Here is a 14,176-nt window from a genome sequence, read left to right on the forward strand (position 1 = left end):
ACAGTCTTTCTCATACCTATTCTATTTAATATCCTATATTTTCATTATTTTCTTTGAGCTTTTGTGATAACCATTTTCGGCCGCATGATGTGTACTTTGTTAATAAATTATGATTTACAAAACATGCTGAATATTACGACAATAAGTAATAAATGTGCGTTGATATGTAGGTATAAAAATGCATTATGACCATAGGTGATCAGTGATCACCATTCATCAATATCATTGTTACCAGCACATTCCACTTTTCCAAACCTTGTCTCATGTAGTGTATGCTTTCCTGTCCTTTTTTATTTCTATTGATAAAATGATGATCCAAAGCTATTTTTCAATTTGCCGTCGTTAATCTTATTTCCTACTGTTTATTCAAAAGTTGTTACTTTTGTGTGCCGTGGCAACAGTGGGCTTGGTGCGAAGTTCAAGTTTTGTTTTGTTATTTGCCAAACGTGTGTGGTAGTGTTACCCCACCCCCCCTCTACCTTGAGCTCTTGTTCATTGTGTGGCATATGCAAGTAACTGTAGTTGTTGTTGCATCTTGAGTTTTCTTACATAAATAATGTATAAAGGTGTTCGGTCGAGTCTGTTTTTGGGGAACCTTCAAGCTTCAGCCTTACACGGACACAGACACAGACGTCTCCTGGAAGAGATAGATTCAGGCCTGTGACTCCAGCTCTAAATTACGTGTTCCAGATCTTGTGGTCATGTGGTCAAACTTGTGATCGATGCTCCCTGTTTTTTTTGTTTTGTTTTTTCAGTATAATCAAACCTTTGCTCTTCATTTTCCATACATCGTCTAATTTTCTTTCAAGCTCTTGAACTTTATTACCATTTTATCACACTGTTTGGGAGGCTGTTCATGTTATTCACCACCCTATTATTATTTTTCCATTACAGTTATTGGTTGAAGCACTGTTCAACGTTTTTTCATGAAACCATATTGTTTCCTTGTGATAAGCTCATTTTTCTTAAGATGATCAATCATTTTTCTTCTAATCATGGTCTCCATTAATTTACAAATTACATAATTTTGCGGGTCCTTTCTATCCCCTTTCTTGTGTAGTGCTGTAATATTTGCAGAATTCCAATCCTTGGGCAATTTCCCCTGCTTTATTGATAAATAAAATATGATTTGTAATGGACACGCTGTTTTGTTCCTCGCCTCTTTAATTATCCTAGGGTGAAAACCTTCGGGACCTGGTGCCTTGGCCCTTTTTAAATTGTCCATAGTGAGAGTAATATCTTCACAAGTAAATAGTATTTGTGTTAACAAGGAAACATCCTTCACCTGCATGCTTGGTACTTCTCTCTAAAGTTCCCTAGTGAACACTCTATTAAAGAACTCCACTAACACTGTGGCTTTCTCTCTATCATTTTGTGTTTCTATTTTTTCCTTGTCAAATACAAATTTCTTATACCAGCTGTAGTTTTTGTCTGATTGTACATATTTCCAAAATAATTTTTGTATTTGATTTAACATTTTTGACAATTATTTTCTCATTACTTTTTAATTGCTCTCCTTGTTTCTCATCTAATCTGATTGTTGATTTGTCTGTATTCCAAATCCACCAGGCTGCACTCGCTTGTCTTGTTTTCTCCTGCATCATTCATTCTCTTAAATCTCATCCAAAGTCTGTTTTTTTATTATCTTAGACCACAATTTCCTATTCATTGTCAAGCCTTGTTTTTTTCTTTTCCTCAGTCTTTCCTGATTTTCAAACTCTGTTTTCAGAACACAAATATCGATAGTTTCCTGGAATTTCTTTTTAAACTTATCCCATATCACCTCTACATCTTGGTAATTAAGATATTCATCCCACTTTATGGATGATAATTTACCCAGTTTACTATACTAGTCTGCTTTTTCATATAAGTACAAAGGCTTTTTATACTCTTCCTTCTGTGGTTCTATACAAAGGTTGCCCACATAAGGTACTACTTGAGCCTTCCATCTGAAACTCTTTCATAACTAGAAAATGTCAAAATCTTTCAAACTCAGACTCCCCTCAAGACTTCTGGCATCTGGCCAAAAACATCTCCAATAACTTCACTTCTTCATCTTTCCCTTCTTTATTTCATCCTGATGGCACCACTGCCATCTCATCTATCTCTAAAGCTAAACTCAAATGTTTGCTAACAACTCCACCTTGGATAATTCTGAGCTTAGCCCTCCCTCTCCTCCTCCCCTGACTATTTTATGCCTTCAATCGAAGTTCTTCACAATGATGTTTTTCATGCCCTCGCTGGTCTAAATCCTCAGAAGGCTTATGGACCTGATAGGGTCCCTCCTATTGTTCTCAAAAACTCAGCTTCTGTGCTTGCACCTTCCCTGGCCAAACTTTTTCAGCTATTCTATTGACCTCTACCTTTCCTTCTTGCGGAAGTTTACCTACATTCAGCCTGTTACTAAAAAGGGTGACCATTCTAATCCCTCGAACTACCGTCCTATAGCTTTAATCTCTTGTCTAAAGTTTTTTAATCTATCCTGAATAGGAAGGTTCTTAGATATTTGTCATATCACAATCTTCTATCTGATCGCCAGTATGGCTTCTGTCAAGGTCGCTCTACTCGTGATCTTCTGGCATTCCTTACTGAATCTTGGTCATCCTCTTTTAGAGATTCCAGTAAAACTTTTGCTGTCGCATTAGACATATGAAAAGCTTTTTGATAGAGTCTGGCATAAAGCTTTGATTTCCAAACTGCCCTCCTACGTTTTCTATCCTTCTTTCTACAACTTTATCTCGAGTTTCCTTTCCGACCATTCTATTGATGATGTGGTAGACGGCCACTGTTCTCCTAAATCTATTAATAGTGGTGTTCCTCAGGGTTCTGTCCTGTCACCCACTCTCTTTCTTTTATTAATTAATGATCTTAACTAAACTTCTTGTCCTATCCACTCCTACGCTGATGATACCACCCTGCATCTTTCCATGTCCTTTCAGAGACAACCAACCCTTCAGAAAGTCAACAGATCACGCAGGGATGCCACAGAACGCCTGACTTCTGATTGGGGCAGAGAAAATGTAGTAGTTTTCAATGCCTCAAAAACTCAATTCCTCCATCCGTCAACTTGACACAACCTTCCAAACAACTATTCCCTCTTCTTTAGTGACACTCAACTGTCTCCCTCTTCCACACTGAACATCCTTGGTCTGTCCTTTACTCATAATCTTAACTGGAAACTTCACATCTCATTTTTCGCTAAAACAGCTTCCATGAAGTTAGGCATTCTGAGGTGTCTCTGCCAGTTTTTCTCACCCTTCTAACTGCTAACTCTGTACAAGGGCCTTATCTGGCCCTGTATGGAGTACTCTTCGCATGTTGGGGGTTCCACTCACCTAGTTTTATTAGATAAGTTGGAATCAAAAGCTTTTCATCTCATCAACTCCCTTCCTCTGACTGACTGTCTTCAGCCTCTTTCTCACTGCCAAAATGTTGCATCTCTTTCTATCTTTTATTGCTATTTTCTTGCTAACTGCTCTACTGATCTTGCTAACTACATGCCTCCCCTCCTCCTGTGGCCTCGCTGCACAAGGCTTTCTTCTTCCTCTCAACCCTATTCTGTCCAACTCTTTAACATAAGAGTTGACCAGTACTCTCAATCATTCATACCTTTCTCTGGTAAACTCTGGAACTCCCTGCCTGCTTTTGTATTTCCATCTTCCTAAGACTTGACTTCTTTGAAGAGGGAGGTATCGAGACATTTGTTCCTTAATTTTGGCTAACTCTACTTTTCTTTTGGGAACCAATACTTAAGTGGGTCTTTTTTTCTTTTTTATTTATTTATTTATTTATTTATTTTTTTTTTTGCCCTTGGCTGGCTTCTCTTTCGTTTAAAAAAAATTTAATTGCTCATAGCCATGGCCACTTTTTCCCCAGCGGGTTTCCAATCTTAATTCTTAACAAATAAATCATCATCCCAAAATATCAAGAGTATTTCCATCATTTTCTCCTCTAAACCTTGTAATTTCTGTAACATGTTGAAGAAAGAAACAGTCTCAAACTTTTTCAATTAAGTTTGAACTTGAATGATCATTTCCGTGCCAACAAGTTAAGTTTTCCCACTTTACATTAGGCAGATTAAAATCTCCAACTATTAGCTTATGTCTTGTGTCATATTCACTGATTTCATGTAGCAATCTTAACATTCCTTCATTATTTTCCAATTGACTATTAGGACTCCTTATATAGATACCAGCTGTACATCATCAAATTCACCTTTAATTTTTGTTACAATATATTCACAAGCTTAATTTCTTAAGCTCTATTAAGTCATGCCATTTATTACTTTTAATACATATCAACATACCCCTTCCCAGTTCCACCTGTAACAAATTTTTATCATATATCTTGTAGCCATCAATCTTGTATTCCAGTTTTTCTCTTTCAAATCTAAAAAAACATTTGGTTTTACTTCTTGAATAGTAATTATGCTAGGAGGTGTTTGTTCTCTTGCATATTCTTTTATCTTTACTTAATACATCCACATTCAAGAACCAAATATACAACACATTGATTTTATGTACGTAATTGATTGTTTTCATTTTTACTTTGATATAATATATATCCTCTTTTACTACATTGATTGGTAAATGTGCTGCATTCTATTTCCTGCCCAATAGCCTTTCAATATTGCATTTTTATTTCTTTACTTACTGTCTCCTTTTCACCTTCAGAATATATCTGTTCCTTGGACTTCTGAAAACATAGTAGTTTCCCGAACTCTGCTCATCTTCATTCCTCTTTCATTCCTTACTTTCATTAATATGTATATACATTGACCTTAACCTTAGCATTATAGTGGTTTATTTTGCAACAAATGACAAAGAAAGGAATAGGAAAAATGAGGAAAGAAATTGAAAACATAATAGAAGCTAATATAGAGGAAAATTTAGTTATATTAGGAGACTTTAACATACATGGTTTCAAAGGTGCACAAGAATCAAATGATAAAAGAAAGATTATTCTATAATGGTTAGAAATGTACAACTTGAAAATGCTTAATGATGACTTTGAGTGTGAAGGTGAAGTAACATGGAGGAGACAAGGACAAGAAAGTGTGATTGATTATGTTCTTATATCACAACAGCTCTGTAAGGAGTACATGAGGATAGAAATTGATGTAGAATAGGTGAAATTTGACTTATCAGACCATAACTTGATCACAGTAACATTAAAGAAAAAAGACAAACAAGTAAGTGTGGCAAAGGCTAGAGGATGGGAGAAATACAAATATTTTAAAACAGATAAAGCGTCATTAATGGAATACAGACTACAAGTTGAAAGGATTTTGGGAGACGAAGTTAACATAAGTATTGGAAACTTCAATAACATACCTTGGGAAGTGGCAACAAAAACACTCAAGAAGAAATGCAGAAGGAAAATGAATAGATGTAGACAAGAACAAACTCTAGAATAGCCATTGATAACAGACCAAATCAAACAGTAGTTACTATAAAGAAAAGGAAAGAATATAACAGAGCCAAGAGAAATGCAAGAACACCACATGAAGAGATGTCCTTTAAAGAATAGTATTTAGAAGCAAAAGCAAAGACACAGAAATAAGTGAGAGCAGCAGTGTATGGATATGAAGAAAAAATATCTAAAGAAATGAAAGAAGACATTGACAAGAAAAATTATGGGAACATATTGACAAGCTAAGAAAAAGAACCAGGAAAAGGGAAGGCAAAATAAGAATGTATGAAGAACAGGCATCAGAGGTACCCCAAGAGAGAAAAGAAGATGTAATCAAGGAATATTGGAAGAACATCCATGAAATGAATGAAAACAACATCAAGGAGGTATGGAATACCAAGACAAAGAGAACCTATTCAAGAGCAAGAGAAGTAAACATGCTGCCAGAACATAATATAAGATTACAGATTAATACAGTAATGAGGAAGAGGAAGACATGGTTGTTTGGAGTGAAGGAACACTGGAACCCCTAGATACAGTGTACACTTTGAAAAGAGTGATAAAAAATGGGGAACCCTACAGTCAAAGAGGAAGGAGTAAAAGAAAGTATTAAGAATTTAAAGGGTTGAAGAGCAGCAGTACCTGACAAAATGAAGGCAGAATTTTATAAAGCACTACAAGATAGTAAGAAATTCATAACTTTGCTAACAGGAATTTTTAGGGAAATACGTACTGGAAAATGGAACAGCTCCCAAATCATGGAAAGAATTAAAAAACAACCATGATACCAAAGAAACCTAAACCAAAAGTATTTGAGTTATGACAAATTGCAGTGACCAACATATCTTATAAATTGTTTACATCAAACATAGTGAAAGAAAATATAGAAATGCACATAAAGGATAACAAATTAACTAAAGAAAATTAAGGTGGATTTACAAAAAAACAGAAGAGTGGAAAACAACATAATGATTTTGAAGTACTGTGTGGATAAAGTGTATAAAGAAAAAAAAAAGCTCTATGTGAAGGCAGTTAACTTTGCAAAAAGCACATGATTCGGTGAAAAGAGATACACTAATTAAGATCTTAATGGAATATAAAATTCACCCTAAAATGATAGATATGTATAGGGACTGGTGTGTATACAGACAATAAAACGGACATCGTCCTAGGAGGAAAAGAAGTCAGCATGGCTGTGACTAGTAGCATTAGACGGGGGTACATAGCCTCCACTACTCTCTTTAAATTATTGACTTACGTTATAATAGATCAAAATAAAAGAAGGAGGCTTCCTAGATGAAAATTTCAAATAAAGTGCTTTATTCTGTGCAGATGATGGATTACTCATGACAAGGATGGAAGAAGAAATGTGCAGGATGATAGATACATTAACTAAATTAAGCAACTACATTGGCCTCAGAATAGATAAAGAGAAGAGTAACATCATAATTTTGATAAGAAAGAACAGCCACAACAAATAAAAACATTAAGATAACAAACAAAATAAAATATCTCAGAATAACAGTCACTAATAAGAACAACTGCTTCAAGACACACAGAGATAACTCCATCCAAAAAGCTAAAAAATTGGCAAATTTAACATAACCAGTATTAGCACAAAGCTCCAATAAAATTCTTATTGGCAAAACATTCTGAAAAAGTGTTGTGCTGCCCACAATCTTATATGGATCAAGTATTTTAGCTTACACCAAGGAAGAAATAATGAAATTACAGAGAATAGAAAATTCAGTATTCAAGGCAATCCTAGGAGTTCCCAGTTACACCCAAGTCTGAAGTGCTAAGAAGAGAGATAGAATCCAGTAGTATGAAGAAAGAGAGAAGGAAATAGAACTACCAACTTTGAAGGATAGATGGGAAAGAGGAGACCTAATAATGATGTGTAAGTTAGTAAACTGTATGGAAAAGATAGATAGACAAGACCTGGTATCACTGATGGAGAATGGAGACAGACGAACAAGAGGACATTCCAAGAAGACCATGAAAAGTCAATGTCTGAAGAACATTAAGAAGTTCTGTTTTCCACATAGGACGTTGGTACATGTGGAACGAATTGAGTGAAGAGAGTGTAGCTGCAGGAAGTGTGCACAAAGTTAAGGAAAAGTTAGATAAATGTAGATATGGAGACAGGTCTCTATGAGCCCTGCTCAAACCCTCTAATATACAACTAGGTAAATACACACAAAGGATGGAAAAAGACTTAGCCCCTAAATTATAGACCAGTGTCACTAAATAGTTTTGTGGGAAAGATCTGTGAAACTGTTATTAATGAAAAATGGTTAGAATATCTAGAGAGAAATGAAATAATAGATAACTCCCAATTTGGTTTCAGAAAAGGAAGGTCATGCACAACAATTTTACTAAGCTTTTATGCAAGAGTAATAGATGAAGTACAAGAGAGAGATGGATGGGTTGACACCGTGTATTTAGATACCAAGAAGGCTTTTGACAGAGTACCACATAGAAGACTCCTATGGAAAATAGATCACATTGGAGGAATACAGGAAAATATCTTAAACTGGATGACAGACTGAACAGATAGGGAAATGAGGCCAATGATAAGAGACGCCCTATCAAGCTGGAGCACAATTACCAGTGCCATATTACAGCGTTCGGTGTTGGTACTAATTATGTTCCAAGTATATATTAACAATATACAGGAGGGTTTGAGTAGCTACATAAATTTGTTTGCAGACAATGTGAAACTTTTGAGAGTAATAAGGAATATCAGTGACTGTATGGAATTGTAGAAAGTTATTGACAAGATCTGGGAATGGAGCCAAAGTGGAAATTATAATACCAGGAAATGCCATGTAATGGAAATGGGTAAAAGTAATAGAAAACCCATGTGGGATTATAAAATGGGAGAAGAGATTATAATGAAAAGGAGTGAAGAGAAAGACCTGGGAGTGACTAAACAAGACACCCTTAATTCCAGAAAGACACATAAATGGACTATTTGCTTCAACATATAAGACACTAAAGATCAGGATGGTGTTCAGTTACATGGGTAAGAGTATGATGAAAAAGATCATAACCACTATGATAAGACCTAGACTAGAATATGCAGCAGTGGTATGGTCACCATACAAGCAGAAAGACATCAAGAAAATAGACAGAATCCAAAGGACAGCTACAAAGCTATGAAGAAAGACAGAAGGAAATGAAACTACCAACTTTGAAGGATAGAAGGAAAAGCAGAAAGGGTTTTGGATAAAAAGAGATATGAACCTAGAGGAGAGGGAAAAGGAGAAAGTGTTAAGAAGTGAAACTAAGGAAAAAACAAGAAAAGGACAGAGATAGAGAAGAATATTTACATGAGGGTTCTGGATATGAGACTAAAGAAATGGTACCTATGGAAGAAAGAGGAGGTTGTGGAGGAGGAAAGAAATTAAGATTAACTTATACTAATATAGATGGATTGTTATCAAGCATCCTGGAGGTTAGAGATTATTCGAAAGAGAAAAAGCCGTATGTAATGTGCATCGTTGAAACAAAACTAAGAGAGCAGATCCATCTTAACTTTAAAGAGGAGAGATATAATAGCTGGAGAAGAGACAGGAAGGATAAAGGGGGAGGAGGAGTGCTAATAATGGTTCATGATAATATATGTGTGGAGGATGTGCAACATGGAGAGGACAAAGTGGAAGTAATGGGAGTAACAATCAAAAGAGAGAAATTGAAGAAGAGGAAAATTATAGTTACATATGTGCCACCTAAGACTGATACATGGGGAACTGAAGAACATAAAGATATGCAAAGAGAGGTGATTAAGTACCTAGATAACATGATAAGAAGAGATAGAAGAATACTTTTAGTTGGAGACTTTAACTGCAAAAACGTAAACTGGAGAGAGATGGAAGTAATGGATAATGCTGGACAGTGGAGCAAAGAAGTGTTACAGTTGACTATGGTTAATGCAATGGATAAGTAGGTGGAGAAGTCAACAAAGTACAGGGGGGAAGAAGAACCATTGTTGCTTGACAGTATGTATTCACAAAGAAAGAAAGGAAGAAGTGATCATGTGACATTAGAGATGCAAATTCAGGAGGAAGATGGGGTAAGTTACAGAGAGGACTACAAAAGAGAGAGATTAAATTATGCAAGACCAGATTTTGAGAAATGAAGGATCTATTTTGCTGATATTGAGTGGAGAAACGTTATGTACAGAAAGACAGTACAAGGGAAATATGACACATTCTTACAGAAATATAATGGAGTAAAAAAGATTTATACCTGTTTATAGAGTTAAGAAAAAATGCATGCTTGGTACAATGCTAGATGCATACAAGCTAAAAAGGCAAATGATAAAGCTTGGAAGAAACTCATAAAACAGAAAAATTACTATAACAGACAGCAGTACAAGGATACCAGAAATTAAAATATTAGAGTAAGGAGAGAGGAAGAAAGAAACTTTGAGAAAGATGTGGTGAATAAAAGCAAAGATGAACCCAAACTTTTCTACAAGTTTTTAAATGGCAAGAACAAGGAAACAATTGAAAAAATAATTAAAGAAGGGAAGACGTACCAAAAAGAAAAGGAAATGTGTGAAATAACGAATCAGAGCTTCAAAACGGTGTTCACTGCAGATTTCACAGAACCTAATAGGACATTGGATTGCCAAGGATTACAGGAGATTGCAGTGCACAAAGAGGATATTGGAAGATTACTGGATAAGTTGAATGTCAGGAAAGCAATGGGGCCAGATGGTGTATCAGGCTGGGTGTTAAAAGAATGTAAAGAGCAACTACTGGATCCAGTTTGGGAAATAATTAATAGTTCAATAAATGAAGGGAAAGTTCCACTAGAATGGAAGAGAGCCAACTTAATACCAATATTTAAAGGAGAAAAGGCAACTGAACCACTAAACTACAGACCAGTGTCACTTACAAGTGTCTTGGGGAAGTTGTGTGAAATAATTATCAAAGAAAAATAGGTTAGATTTCTAGAAGAGGAGCAAGTCATATCGAACAGGTAATTTGTGTTCAGGACAGGGAGGCCATGTGTATCAAACTTATTAAGCTTCTACTCGAGAGTAATTGCAGGACTTGAAAACAGAGATGGATGGATAGACACAGTATACCTGGATATAAAAAAGGCTTTTGATAAAGTCCCTCATGGAAGACTACTTTGGAAACTAGATAGTATAAGTGGACTGAGAGAAACTTTGTTAGATTGGATAAGGGATTATTTGAAGGACAGAGATGAGAATTGTAATCAGAGATACATACTCATCTTGGGGTAAAGTAACTAGTGGAGTGCCACAAGGATCAGTGTTAGCTCCCATTATGTTCCACATATATGTGAATGACATACAAAATGGGATAAACAGTTATATTAATTTGTTTGCTGATGATGCAAAATTGTTAAGAATAATCAAAACTGCTACTGTAGGAAGATATAAACAAAATCTATGAGTGGAGTAAGAAGTTGAAATTAGAGTTCAGTGCCAAGAAATGTTATGTAATGGAGAGAGTAAGAGAAGACTGGTATGGAATTATCTGATGGGAGAGGAACATATAATGAAGACTAAAGAGGAAAAAGATCTGGGAGTGATTTTACAGGAAAATCTGAACCCAAAAAAACACATAAGTAAGATATTTGGATTAGCATATAAAATATTGACTAATAATAGAGTGGCATTTCAATTCATGGCGGAAAAAAATATGATGAGCATGATACGTCCAAAGTTGGAATATGCAGCAGTGGTGTGGTCACCAAGCTCTATAAAAGATATAAGAAGATTAGAATGGATTCAGAAGATAGCTACGAAGATGGTGCCGGAACTAAAGGACCTAACATATGAAGAAAGGCTGAAGGAAATGGGACTGCCAACCTTACAAGATAGAAGAGAACGAGGAGAATTATTAACAATGTATGAAATAGTAAATGGCATTGAAAAAATAGGCAAGGAAGACCTGGTGCTGGTGACAGAAGAAGCTAGAAGGACGAGAGGACATGTAAAGAAGATTAGGATGAGGCAGTGTGTGAAGGATATTGGAAAATACAGTTTTCCACATAGAACATTGGAAAAATAGAATGTATTGAATTATGAAGTTGTTACAGCACATAATGTGCATAACTTTAAAGGAAAATTAGATAAATGGAGACATGACAACAGGACACTATGAGCCCCACTTGAATCCTGTACAATACAACTAGGTAAATGCATACACACACACACACACACACACACACACACACACACACACACACACACACACACACACACACAAAATAAAAAGGTTGAAAGGAGAGTACAGGATGGTGGAAGACCCAAAAAGTATGGCAGAACTTTTAACACGTTACCCACGATATGGCAACACCCAACACGCGCCCATCGCGGCAATTTTCAGACCACTCTCCCGCCAGTTACAGTGCAGCTATGAGGGAGAAATCACATAGGTACCTTCGCTCCGTCCCAATGACTCGTATGCACTGATAAAATTGGTGTCTCACCAGTGGCCCAACACGCGGTATTAAAATATTTTCTTTCCCTATTGCGTCTTGAGCCAGCAGTGCACCACTCAACTTTTGTACCACCAGTGGCCCAGTTCGCCACATTGGAATATGTTGGTCTTCTGTCTTCTCATTGGAGAAGAGCCTAATAACATTAGATCTGGAAAAAGTCCTGGAGTCATATCAGGAAAAAGAAATCCTCATAGACTGACTGAGAAAGGTGGGCCTAAGAGAAACACAAGAAAAAGGTGTCGTGGCTGCTATGAAAAGATCTCTCTTTCTGAAGGCTTCAAGGAAGCTAGAAATAAAGCGAGAAGGGTGAACACATTCTGCTCTAAGTGTGAGGATAAGCCACACTTATGTATTACATGCTTTGCAGAGAAGCATGATACATAAAATACATGTCTTTCTTTTCCCTGTAAGGAAAAAAAAAAAAAAAATTCAGGATATATGTTACTGTATTAGAAATTATTGTTTTTTTGAGTCTACATATTGCAATATCTTTGAATGTTATTGAAAGGATTTCAGTGGCATAGTGGTTTTTTTTTTTTTTTTTTTTTCATATGTATGTAGTCTTGTTTTTTATTCACATTTCCCGTTCAGCGTGGGGAGATTGTATTTTTTTATGAATTATTTTTTGGATATCATTGGAAGAATTTCAGTGACATAATGCATTTTTTCATATAGATGTAGCTTTAATCATTATTTGTTTTTGTTTTTTTTATGTCACATTTTCAGTTTTACATTGGAAAATTATATTTTTCTTATTAATTGTCTTTGAATGTTATTGAAAGTAATTCAGTGCCATAATTAACTTTTTTTCATATATATAATTCATAATTATATATGTTTTTCAATTTCACATTTCAAGTTCTGCATAGGACCTTATATTTTTGTGTGTTTTTTACACAATTTCTTACTATTCTTATGAAAAACATAGTTTATATTGAGTTTTAGAGTCTCAACATATTGTTTTGAAAATATATTGAAATACAAATTAGTGTTTGACTTTGAATTCTTTTCCCACTTTTCTACACCCTTTGTTACTGTATGAAACACTGAGAAATAACCAATCATTATTTACAACTGAGAAAAAAATCTATAAATATATATATTTTTTTAATCTCATTTGTGCCACTAGTGTACCACTTCCCCATGAAAAAATATAATCATTGGTACACCGGTGTACCACGACGCGGGTAACGTGTTAAATAGTAAATTTCAGGTGGTCTTTACTAAGGAATACAAATTTGAAAGACCACAAGATAATAGAGAGACCGTCTATATGAAAGAGATTAAAGTAACCAAGCTTGAAATAAAAGAGATGATGAAGGAATTGGATGAAGAAAAGTCTCAGGCAGAATACTGAAAGAATGTAGGGAAGAACTAGCAAGTCCTATATACATCATAAAATGCTCAATAGAAAATGTAACAGTACCAGTAGAATGGAAAAGAGCTGAGGTGGTTCCCATATATAAGAGGGGAAGGAAGAAAGAACCTTTAAATTACAAATCAGTATCACTAACTAGTGTAATATGCAAGATGTGTGAAAAAATAATAAAGAAACAATGGATCGAGTTCCTTGAAGACAACAAATTATTATCAAATAGCCAATTTGGTTTTAGAAAAGGTTGGTTGTGTGCAACAAATTTACTGCGTTTCTTCTCTAGAATAGTTGGTAGAGTACAAGAGAGAAAGGGATGGGTTGACTGTATTTATTTGGATTTAAAAAAGGCATTTGATAAAGTGCCACATGTAAGATTACTGTGGAAGTTAGAGGAGAAGGTGGCTTAAAACGAAGCACATTGAGATGGATGGAAAATTATATGAGGGAGAGAGAAATAAGAAAGAGGATTGTGAAATACTGCAGGAAGACCTAAATAAGATCTGGAAATGGAGTAAAAAGTGGGAGATGGAATTCAGTGTAGACAAAAGCCATGTCATGGAAATGGGGAAGAGTGAAAGATGACCAGTGGGAATCTATAAGATGGGAGATGGAGTAGAACTGGAGAAAGTAAAAAAAGGAAATGGATTTGGGAGTGACGATAGAAGAAAATAATCAACCGGTAAGTCATATTGATAGAATTTTCAGAGAGGCATAATTTTTTAAGGAATATTGGATTAGCATTTCACTACATGGACAAAGAAATGATGAAGACCCAGATTGGAATATGCAGGAGTTGTGTGGACCCCTCATAAAAAGAAACACATAAGGAAGTTGGAGAGACTACAAAAAATGGCTGCAAGATTGGTTCCAGAATTTGAAGGGATGAAATATGAGGAGAGA

At 35.4% G+C, this 14,176-nt stretch overlaps 1 protein-coding gene across 2 annotated transcripts in view; it reads left to right on the plus strand.

Moving 5' to 3' along the window:
* Nucleotides 1–399: 399 nt before the first annotated feature.
* Nucleotides 400–14,176, plus strand: part of LOC123516441 — a 46,277-nt gene continuing 32,500 nt past the window's right edge. For both annotated transcript variants that reach the window (XM_045275726.1, XM_045275728.1), the window contains exon 1: nt 400–508. The gene's annotated coding sequence lies outside the window, so the exon portion shown is untranslated. The remainder of the gene's footprint in view (nt 509–14,176) is intronic.

Source organism: Portunus trituberculatus, chromosome 41 (genome assembly GCF_017591435.1).
Source record: "Portunus trituberculatus isolate SZX2019 chromosome 41, ASM1759143v1, whole genome shotgun sequence".
Taxonomy (NCBI): Eukaryota; Metazoa; Arthropoda; class Malacostraca; order Decapoda; family Portunidae; genus Portunus; species Portunus trituberculatus.